The following is a 10,980-nucleotide window of genomic DNA, read 5'->3' as shown; positions in this document are numbered from 1 at the left end:
TTTTTCGGAGTTGACTGATGCGTGATAGTTGGGGTTGCCGATGATCACGCATGAGAGAGAATGTCAGGCCCCTAATAACACGCCTTCCCATCAGGCGTCGTTTGGAGACGAGACGGTTCAGATTCACACGAGCCCCTCTTGCGCCATTTGGAGATGAAACGGTTCCGATTCGCACGCTTTCGTCAGCATGTCGTCATCTGATCTCTTTAAATTGAAACGGCATCTTTTGAAAAATGCTCCCACGTGGATTAAAATCAACCACAGCCTTTAATCAACCGCCAATCCAAGTAAAATGTCGTGTAATTAATAGAACCTGAATTTAGGAAAATCAAAGATTTTCGTGCTTAGGGTGTAAAAGAAAAGAAATAAAGCAATATTTTTGGGAAAATAGGTGATGTCAATAAAGACACGAAACAAATGATCCCGGGCACGAATCTCTTCCTTCAAAGTCAAGAGAGACCTTAAAGTGTTTGTGTGGTTTCCCGTTGAATAACGATCAAACACTTATTAAGAAGTGTTGAAAGGCTTCTTTTAACTAGGCTTATTAGGGTGGCTTTTGCTTCGATTCAAACTTCCTAATCTTGATATAAGATAGAAAGCGAACGAAGTACTTGTGAGACCGCTGTAGTCTATTGAACAAGTAGGTTCGAGATAATTTAATTTGGCTAGGAAATATATATATATAAAATCTCAACAAAAATTTAAAGCTGGATCCCAAGGGAAGAAATGTTATTGGTGTTAACAATTTCATAGGAATCACATAAAAGAAATTGAGATTTCATGGAGGTACATTCGTCAATTCATTAGTGAAAACTAGAGCAAATTAATTGTTCACCGTCAATTCGTATTGGGTATTGAATTTTGGGTTTCACTTAGATCGTAGTGGCACGAAACTAAGATCATGAACACAGAACTTGTGTAACCATAAACCTCAGTGGTAATTTCTGAGAGTCTCAAGGGTTACGGTTGTGAAACGAATGGGATGGAGAAATGCAATTTAGATGGTGTAAGAAATCAAAGTACCTCTGCTGTAAGAAATAGGACCAAGCAGAAAATTCTTATCTCATGTGAGAAGAGGGTTAGGTAGCTCATGATTAGAATAAATATGATCTCCTAATTGGGAAGACAAGGTTTGTGTATACCAAGTCATTAAGGCTATTATTCAGAATCAGGTGAGGCTTTGGACACATACAACAGCATGCTTCTAGGGACACTTAGCTAATTCAACAATTCCCCCATAAACGAACACACAAATAAAATTAAAGCCAAAAAGAAAATGAAGAACAAAATATTTTTGGAGTTTTTGAATTAATTAAAAAAAACATTTTTGGAATTTTTGATAATAATAAAAAAATAAAATGAAATAAAAAATAAGACATAAAAAAATACAGAGAAAAGAAAAAAAATTGGAACCGAACCCGAGCGTTCGGTTTATTTCGGTTGAGAAAAACTTTGGAACCGAACCCGAGCGTTCGGTTTATTTCGGGTGAGAAAAATTTTGGAACCGAACCCGAACGTTCGGTATATTTCAGTTGCCAAAGAAAATAGGTTTTAAAAAGAGAATAACTTTAACAATAAGATAAATGCATTTGGAACAATTATACATAAGATCTACAACCAAGAAAACTACCTTTGATTGATGAGCGAAAAGCAGATTATTCAACCGAACCCGAGCGTTTGGTTCATTTCGGTACATTAGTACAAGACCCGAACCCGAACGTTCGGTCTATTTCGCTTCTTACTTTTGAGTTTGAGAAGTAATTTTTGGTACTGACTCCGATTCCATCATACCTAGCCCGTGTAGAATTTTGTTGAACGACGCTTCAGGAAGAGCTTTGGTGAAGATGTCAGCTAGTTGATCAGTGGTTCGAACAAAATGAATTTCGATGTTCCCATATTCCACATGATCCTTAATGAAGTGATACCTCAGTGCTATGTGCTTAGTCTTGGAGTGTTGCACTGGGTTATGACAGATCCTAATTGCACTTTCAGAGTCACAATATAGTGGGATCTTTTTCATATTGAGTCCATAGTCCCAGAGTTGACTTTGGATCCAAATCACTTGAGAAGTACAGGAGGCAGCTGCAATGTATTCTGATTCAGCTGTAGACAAAGACACACAAGTCTGTTTCTTTAATTGCCAGCTAACTAACTTCCCGTCAAGGAATTGGCAGCCTCCCGTGGTGCTTTTCCTGTCTAGTCCACAACCTCCAAGGTCTGCATCTGAGTAGGCTTGAACGAAGAAGCCTGAGTTGGATGGATACCATAGGCCTAAAGAGGTAGTTCGCTTGAGATAACGGAGTATGTTCTTCACTGCAAGCATATGAGGTTCACATGGATTCGCCTGAAATCTAGCACAGTAACAAACAGAGAACATTATATCAGGCTTGCTAGCAGTAAGATACATCAGAGAACCGATCATCTGGAGATATAGCGTAATATCAACTACTGGCTTATCCAAGGATGGAGTGAGCTTGGTGCCGAACGCCATTGGAACTTTAACCTTTGAATCTCCCATCATGCCAAATTTTGCAAGGAGAGTCTTCGTGTAAGCTTCCTGATTAATAAAGATGCCTTCGGGTCCCTGTCTAATATTTAAACCAAGGAAAAAGTTAATTGGACCCATTGAGCTCATTTCAAATTTAGTCTCCATCAGCTTTCTGAATTCAGCCGTTAAGCTAGCATTCGTTGAGCCAAAAATGATATCATCGACATAAATTTGAACAATCATAAGGTGGTTACCTTCCTTCTTATGAAAGAAGGTTGGGTCAACCGAACCTTGTTTGAATTTAGACATCTTTAAAAACTTGGTTAGCGTTTCATACCAGGCCCTCGGAGCTTGTTTCAGTCCATATACGGCTTTGTCCAAAATGTAACAGTGATTGGGGTACCTTTCATTGACGAATCCAGGAGGTTGCTCCACGTACACCGTTTCTTCAAGTTCTCCATTTAGAAATGCACACTTGACATCCATTTGGTAGACCTCAAAGTTTTTGTGTGCAGCATAAGCAAGAAATATTCTAACGGATTCCAGCCTATCTACAGGAGCAAAAGTTTCTTCATAGTCGATTCCTTCCTCCTGACAGTATCCTTTCACCACCAGACGGGCTTTGTTTCGTATCACGTTGCCTTCCTTGTCCATCTTATTTCTGAAGACCCATTTGAGACCAACAACTGAGGCATCTTGAGGAGTTGGAATGAGGCGCCAAACTTTATTCCTTTCGAATTCATTCAGTTCGTCTTGCATATCTTGAACCCAATCGGAGTGATCAAGAGCAGTGTTAATTGTCTTTGGTTCAACCTTTGAGACGAAGGAGTTAAACATACAGAATTCTACTTTTGAAAATAAGGAAGTTTGTTTTGCCTTTAGTTGTGATCGGGTCAGGACCTTTTCAGAGACATTACCGACAACCTGGGAAATAGGATGATCTCTGGTCCATTTGACAAGAGGAGGGTAATTTGGATCATAAGATGGATCCAATTCAGCGTTTACCATCTCTTCTAGTTCAGATTGACTGTCATCGTCATAAAGCATATCGGCATGCTCCCCCTCGACAGATAAGCTTTCAGGCGTGTCTTGAGTTTCCGGAGCTACAAGGGTTTCGGGTGGTGTCGAGCTTTCGGGTGTTGACGCACCTTCGGGTGTTGTAGCACTTTCGGGTGTTGAAGCACCTTCGGGTACTGTTGTGCGTTCGGGAGTAGCTTGAGAACTGTTCTCCCCCTCAACATGTGAACTCGTCTGTGATGAAGAAGATGGATCCTCCCCCTCAATTGAAGCATCGTGTTATGGAGGTTCGTTGGAACTTGATCCTCCTTCCTTCATTTGTTTGGCAACATCTTCGATGAGTTGCTTCAAATGATCTACTTTGTTGTCTACTGCACTGGCTTCCGAGAGAGTAGCCTTCTCTGGTTCATCGAATAACTCGACAAACTTCTCAAATAGGTTTGCGATCGAGGCTGTGACTTGGCCTGTTTGAGAAAAGATTTCTCCAATTGTGTCTTTGTTGGCCTTTAGCTTTTTGACATAGCTATCATCAAAAGTCACATAATAAGTTTCTTCTATTTTCCTCGAGCGCTTGTTTAATACCCTGTAGGCTTTCGAAGTGAGAGAATAGCCCAGAAATATCCCTTCATCGGCTTTGACATCGAACTTGTTACGATGTTCTTTAGAATTGAAGATGAAGCACCGTGAGCCGAATACATGGAAAAACTTGACATTTGGCTTCCTGTTGTTGATGATCTCATAAGGAGTGAGCGTGAATCGCTTATTGAGATATGACCTGTTCTGCGTAAAACATGCTACAGCAATAGCATCAGCCCAAAAATATAAAGGTAAAGAAGCAAAACTTAGCATGGTTCGGGCCGCCTCACACAAAGATCGGTTTCGTCTTTCAACAATCCCGTTTTGTTGAGGGGTGTAGGGAGCTGAGAAGTTGTGACTGGTTCCTTTTTCGGCCAAGAATTCTTCGAATTCTTTATTTTTGAACTCCAGACCATTGTCGCTCCTGATGTTGCGAACAACTTTCTTCAGCTGTACTTCAACCTGCTTGATAAACATCTTTAGCTTGAGAGTCGCTTCAGATTTGTGCTTTAGAAAGAACACCCATGTAAAACGCGAAAAGTCATCAACAATGACAAGAATATACTTGCTACCGCCGATGCTCTCGATAGATGATGGACCACACAAATCAACGTGAATTAACTCTAGTGGTTCAACAACTTTAGTGTTTACAATTGATGGGTGACTTTGACGACTCTGCTTCCCCATTTCACATGCAACACATAAATGTTCTCGATTGAACTTGAGCAATGGAAGACCTCGAACATGACCTCCAGTGACAAGTTTGTTGATATCCTTAAAGTTGAGATGAGAAAGCCTTCAGTGCCACAGCCAGCTTTCGTCAGATTGTGCTTTGGATAACATGCAGATAGCTGGATTCCCTTTGATGGGTTTGAGGTTCAGGGGAAACATTTCGCCTTTGCGCTCCGATTTGAGAATTACTCTTTTTGTTTTCTTTTCAATTATTTCCGAACCCTCATCATCGAATAAGACCTTGAGACTGGTACCTCCGACAAGCTGAGATACACTGATGAGGTTGTGCTGTAGTCCTTCAATGTATGCGACCTTCCTAATCGTCAAATCACCATTTGTTATCATTCCATAGCCTTTTATTGTGCCGAATGAGTTGTTCCCTAACTTGACATTTCCACTGTTTGAAAGAGACCGAAATTCCCTCAGCTCTTCCTTCCTTCATGTCATGTGACGCGAGCAGCCACTGTTAATATACCATTCTTCGTCAAACTGCTCGTTACTGATAACCTGCAAAAATTAAGCAGATTTAGGAACCCAAAGTTTCTTGGGTCCACGTGAGCCTTTCACAGGAACAGGAATAGTAAGAGAGATGTCAACAAGATATGTTCTTTTTATTAACGTTGTTTCATCTTTCTTTTTAATGGTGAAAACCTTAATTTTATTGGGATTTGTTGCTTTCGGTTTGGATTCTGGTTTAGGAATTTGGACTTTGGGATGATTTTGATTTGTTTCGACTGATGAAACCTTCGATTTTCCTTTCAGATCTGTTGAAGATTTAGGTTTTTGAGTGCGAACAGAATTGAATTTAGAAGAATTAGAAGAAGTAGAACGAGAGAATTTTGACTGAGATGTTTTCTTGACTTGAGGTTCTAAGTGACCCTTTTGTTTTTGATCATTAATGGGACTGAACCTAGAACTTTGGTTGCTTTTGCTCTCAGAACCGAACTTATGCTTTCGGTAGCTTGATTTTTCTGAACCGAACCTTTGCCTTCGGTTGTCATAATTTTCAGAACCGAAAGTATCCTTTTGGTTGTTATGACCCTCAGAACCGAACCTGTCCCTTCGGTTGTTATTACTTTCTTGCGATCTAACAGTATTTTTCTCTGACTTTGAATTTCTGTCATGATCAGAGAAATGGGCGTTTTGAGATTGCCAAAACTGGTTTCGTTCAGAGAGATTCTTCTTGTATCTCTGATTCCTTTGCTGTTTTTGATTTTTCACCTGCTTCGGCTGACGATGGATATTCGCTTTTTGTTTTTGCTTTTTGTCAGCTGGTTCACTTTGAACTGATGATGTTTCGCTTGAAGGAGTGACTTCTTTTGCAGAAACTTCTTTTTCTTTAGGAACATCTTTTGTACCACTAGTACTTGGCACGTGGAAGCTATCAGGCTTGTTCAAAGGCTCTGGCACATATCTGCCTTTTGTTTTCCATGACGTCCTTTCTGATAGACCAACGGTTTCGTCAGCATTGTCGATAGGAGCGGACCAGAAGAATTCATCACAACCATCAGCATTATCTTCGTTTACAATGGCTGTGAGTTCGGCTGTCTAATGTTCGGTTACACCTGTGACCTTATACACCTGATTTGGAGTCGTACTTACCTTTTGGTATACTACAACCTTTTCTTCAAGGATCGGGGACTTTTGTTGGGACAGACGAGCAAACTCCACAGAATTTTCTGAAATAAGATTCTTGTGGTTTTTTGGCTCGCTCTTGACAAACTCAGAACAGTCAACTACATCCTCTACAGAAATTTCACTCATATCATCGTCCTCATTAAGCTCAGATGCATTTTCAACATCAATTTTATTTTCTGAGCTCAAGTTGGCACTCAATGAGTCAAACTTTTGTATGGTTTCGGTCCTTAGTTTTAGTTTATCATTTTCATCCAAAAGATTTTTCAGCATGTCCTTATGGTCCTTGGACTTTATGAAAGATTCGATTTTGTCTAGACCATATATATATGTCGGATTTACATCCTCAGACGAAACTACACTTTCACAATTATATGCTTCAGCATCGATTTCATCCTCCTTAAACTCAAGGAAGGGCAAAATCATGCGATGAATTTTCTGCCCTATTTCACAGTTCAAATGCATTTGAGTGATATTAGTGTAAAGACGCTTAGCAATTAAACCAAAGACATTTCTCTGTTTTAAAAGTTTCAAATTGTCTCTTTTTAAAATAAATGTTTTCGTCCTTGGATTTGATTAACTCCGACTCCTTCAGCTCGATCCACATCCTCCGTTCCTCACTCTTTGAAGACACCATGCTTATTTGGTCAGTTAGGTTAGAATTGGTGACCCGTGTTTGAGTTAAACTGCTGTCGAGATGAGAGATTCTTGAATTTACATTTTTAGTTCTTTTTCATATGAACTTTGTGGGACTTTGAATGAAACAAAAATGGATTGTACCTTCTTGATTAATTCATCAAGCTCGTTAAACTGCACGCTGAGAGGTTTTGCTGTGAAGCACAAGTCCTCTCGCTCTTTTGTGTCTTCATTCCCACCGTCTGTGTTGTATCCCCTCATTTGAGATACATCCGACACCATCAAGCACTTTCCACCACTTCCTTCATCTTTCACAACATAAGCCTTTCCATGAGATGGCTTCCTTACTTCATCATCCTCAGAGTCGGTTGACCAGACCTCCACGCCACCGAACTCATCATCTGCTACCGAACCCTGCACAATTAAAGCATTCATTGAAAGGTTAGTGACAGCTTTCTTTTTCTTGATCTCTTCCAGCTTTTTCATTAACATAGCTTCTTCATCTTTCTCCTCATCCTTTTCTGCCATTTTCTTGAGGACACAATCTTTGGCATAGTGGTTCTTTCCTCCACAATAGTAGCAGTTCACACCCGAATCTCCTTCAGCTTTCGGTTCCTTCTTTGGTTCTTCTGCCTTCGGTTCTTCCCTGACCTTTTTAGAACTATAACTTCCCTGCCAATTTCGGTTCTTATTGGTAGGAAACCTTTTTTTGATGAACCTCTTCGGGTTTGACACCATCATTGCATAGTCTTTAGAGGTAAGGTCATAGTCCTCTAAGTTAAGGTCTTCATCTTCCATCACACCTTTGCTTTTGGACAGAAGGGCCAATGATCCCAAGCTTGAAACCACATTTTTCTCCTACAAGACAATCTTTTCTTGGGATTTCAAAATCCCTACTAGCTTTGCCAATGAGTAAGATTTGAATTGCTCATGTGCTTTAACAGTGGACACAACCGCTCTCCACTCAGATCTAAGACCGTTTAAAAACGTAACCTTTTGTTCAATCAACTTCCTTTCAATATCATGTTTAATCATCTTACTAAGAAGATGATTGAAGCGATCGAACGTCTGAGTTACAGTCTCTTCAGGACTCTGCTTGAATTCACCAAACTCGGACAAAAGTAAGGTTTGAATGGAATGCTCGAGATCTTCGTCTGTGGAATATAACTCTCGCATCCTATCCCATATTTCTTTAGCAGTGTTGCACGAACTCACTAGCCTGAAAGTATCAGATTGAAGAGCGAATCTGATTAGTCTCAATGCTTTAATATTGCACTAAAATTTATCTTTTTCGTCTTGGGCAGTATCTTTTAGGTCTTTCAACAGATCATTATACTCTTTCTGAGCTTTAATGATCCTTGATGTAGCTGAATGAGCGAATGGTCCAGACATGATTGCTTCCCAAATAAGATATCTGTTGTCCTCAGATCCAATGACATAATCTTCAAAGTGATGTGCCCAGACTTCGTAATCCTGGGTGTAAAGGATGGGAATCTTCGTCGTCGATCCAATGTTGTTTGAGATGTTAATGGGATTTGATTGTGACTCGTCCATACTTGATCGAATAACCTGTTTAAAAGATCAGACTTGTAATATATTAAATTAGGGAAAAACGAATAAATGCTGAGTTACGTCAATTATGGGATGACGGCTCAATAAATATTAGTTAATGCGGAATAACCCTAATCGCAACCTTTTTCACAGAAAAGATGTGTATGAATTACACAACCTCCTGCTCTGATACCAATTAATAAGTTATAAAAACAAACGTGAAGATCGATTAGATCTTTGTAATAGGTATTACGATGAACACAAAACAATAAATAAGACAAGAGTGGATCAAAATATGTCGAATGATTAGATCAAACAATCCTTAGCAGAGCTCGACTAAGAACTTCCGCTGTAGATGATTTAGGGTTACAAGAACGATAATAATAAACTTCTGAATAATGCTTTGATCGTTCTATCCTATCGTCTCTCTAAGATGCCTGCAAGCACCTATATTTATATTAAACCCTACTAAACTCACGGATGGACAGGCCCATACCGGAGATACAAAAACGGACTAGCTAACGAGCCCAATAGATGCAACATATAAAACACGACCCAACATTGTCCTAATGTTTATTATATTGGGATAACCATAAATATGAGAAAATATGTAACAACCTGTTATTTCAAATCAATGTAAATCAAACAGGTTTAAATAAAAGTTTAAACTACAACTATGTACAAGTGAAATGTCACATAACATTAATACAATAAGAACCTTGGATGCCAAGAATACAAACTTATATATGTTAATTTATAGGTTGAAAACAATAGTTATATAGAAACCCATGTTGATTATGTTGTTATGAGTCAACACAAGTCCAAGTAATAAGTCTATAAGCATGCTACGGTTTATTACTTAAAGGATTTTGAGTTCTAGAACTTTGGAACACTATAGAACCGAAATCAACATCCTAAAACCCACCATGGCCGAAATCTCTTGCTTTTGGGATACCTTAATCGAAAACTCTTTTCTAGTTGACCATAAGGCTGAAAACTCTTTACTCTTGGAATATTAGGACCGAAAACCCTTTATTCTTTGAACATTATGGCCGAAAACTCTCTTTTTTGTGTATATATGTGAGATTTCGGTCATACTTGGCAGTAAACTCTCCCTTTTGGCCGCAAACCTCTTCAATTAGGCACTAAACTCCTTAAATATCTTAATAACTTATCCTAATTCAACTTCCCTAGGTGATAATTCTAGTAACAAAAGTAAACATCCAATCAACTTCTTACCTGTTCCTTCATATATAAGTCACACTTAGGATCAATTCTTCATTCCTATTCTCAGTGAACAAAATCATATACAGACTCTCTCAAATAATAAACTCCTTTTCTCTCAACCCAAATACTTCACAAACATATTTCCAGGAAGCTTTAATCCTTATTGCTCCATAGTATTTTGGTAAGTGATCTTTACTTAAACTATTGGTTATATAAACGAATTCAATTCTAAATCCATTCATTCACACATTAATATGTGTTTAAACATTAGGATACGACTATCGTTACGTGTTCTAAGCCGATGGTCACCGCTTCTATCATGTTAACAAAACCGCGATCACACTCAAGGTGAGTTCATACCCCTACATTTTCATAACTTTTTCTATGTTTTAAGAGGGAGAATATAAGTAAAACCCAAGGAAAACTTGTGTTAATATACAACCATTGCCTATGTTTTCTTACATTTTATGTATCTATTGCGTGAAAAAATCAAATATGTGAATCAATGTTATTACCAAATTTGCAAACATTTACTTGCAAAATATGCTCAAATGAAACGGTTATCATTTTCGACGAAACATACATTTTAAACTATAATAGGTATAGCTTGAGAAATATTCACATTATCTTACCCTTTCGAGCAAAGAAACGACTATATAAAAATACGATTGTTTATATATATATATATATATATATATATATATATATATATATATTATAAACATAACAAAAGGGGTAACAATTTCATGTACTAACATTTTCATTACCAGAGCACGTATCTCGTTGGAAATTTGTGAGTCATTCGTGTTCATCGTACCTACCAAAGGTATACATGGAAGTCTTGTTTTATAACAAGAGTCTCCTCCCGGAGAGTGTGATACTTGTGTATAGATCTATTCGGGACTGATGATCCCACACCCTGACTACTAGCTACAGTAAGACCGGCAGGTTATGGGTGACAAATGTCATAACATTTCGATGCCTGAAGAACGTCGAGGCAGGCAATTCATTTCAGCACGGTTATGAAAACTCACTTGATAAACGACAATATGATACTTTACGTGAAATCGACAATACACTTATTTACGCAAAAACACATCTCTTCAAACGGTTTTATT

The sequence above is a fragment of the Lactuca sativa genome, chromosome 6 (assembly GCF_002870075.4).
Source record: "Lactuca sativa cultivar Salinas chromosome 6, Lsat_Salinas_v11, whole genome shotgun sequence".
NCBI lineage: Eukaryota > Viridiplantae > Streptophyta > Magnoliopsida > Asterales > Asteraceae > Lactuca > Lactuca sativa.
Note: the sequence above shows the minus strand (reverse complement) of the source record.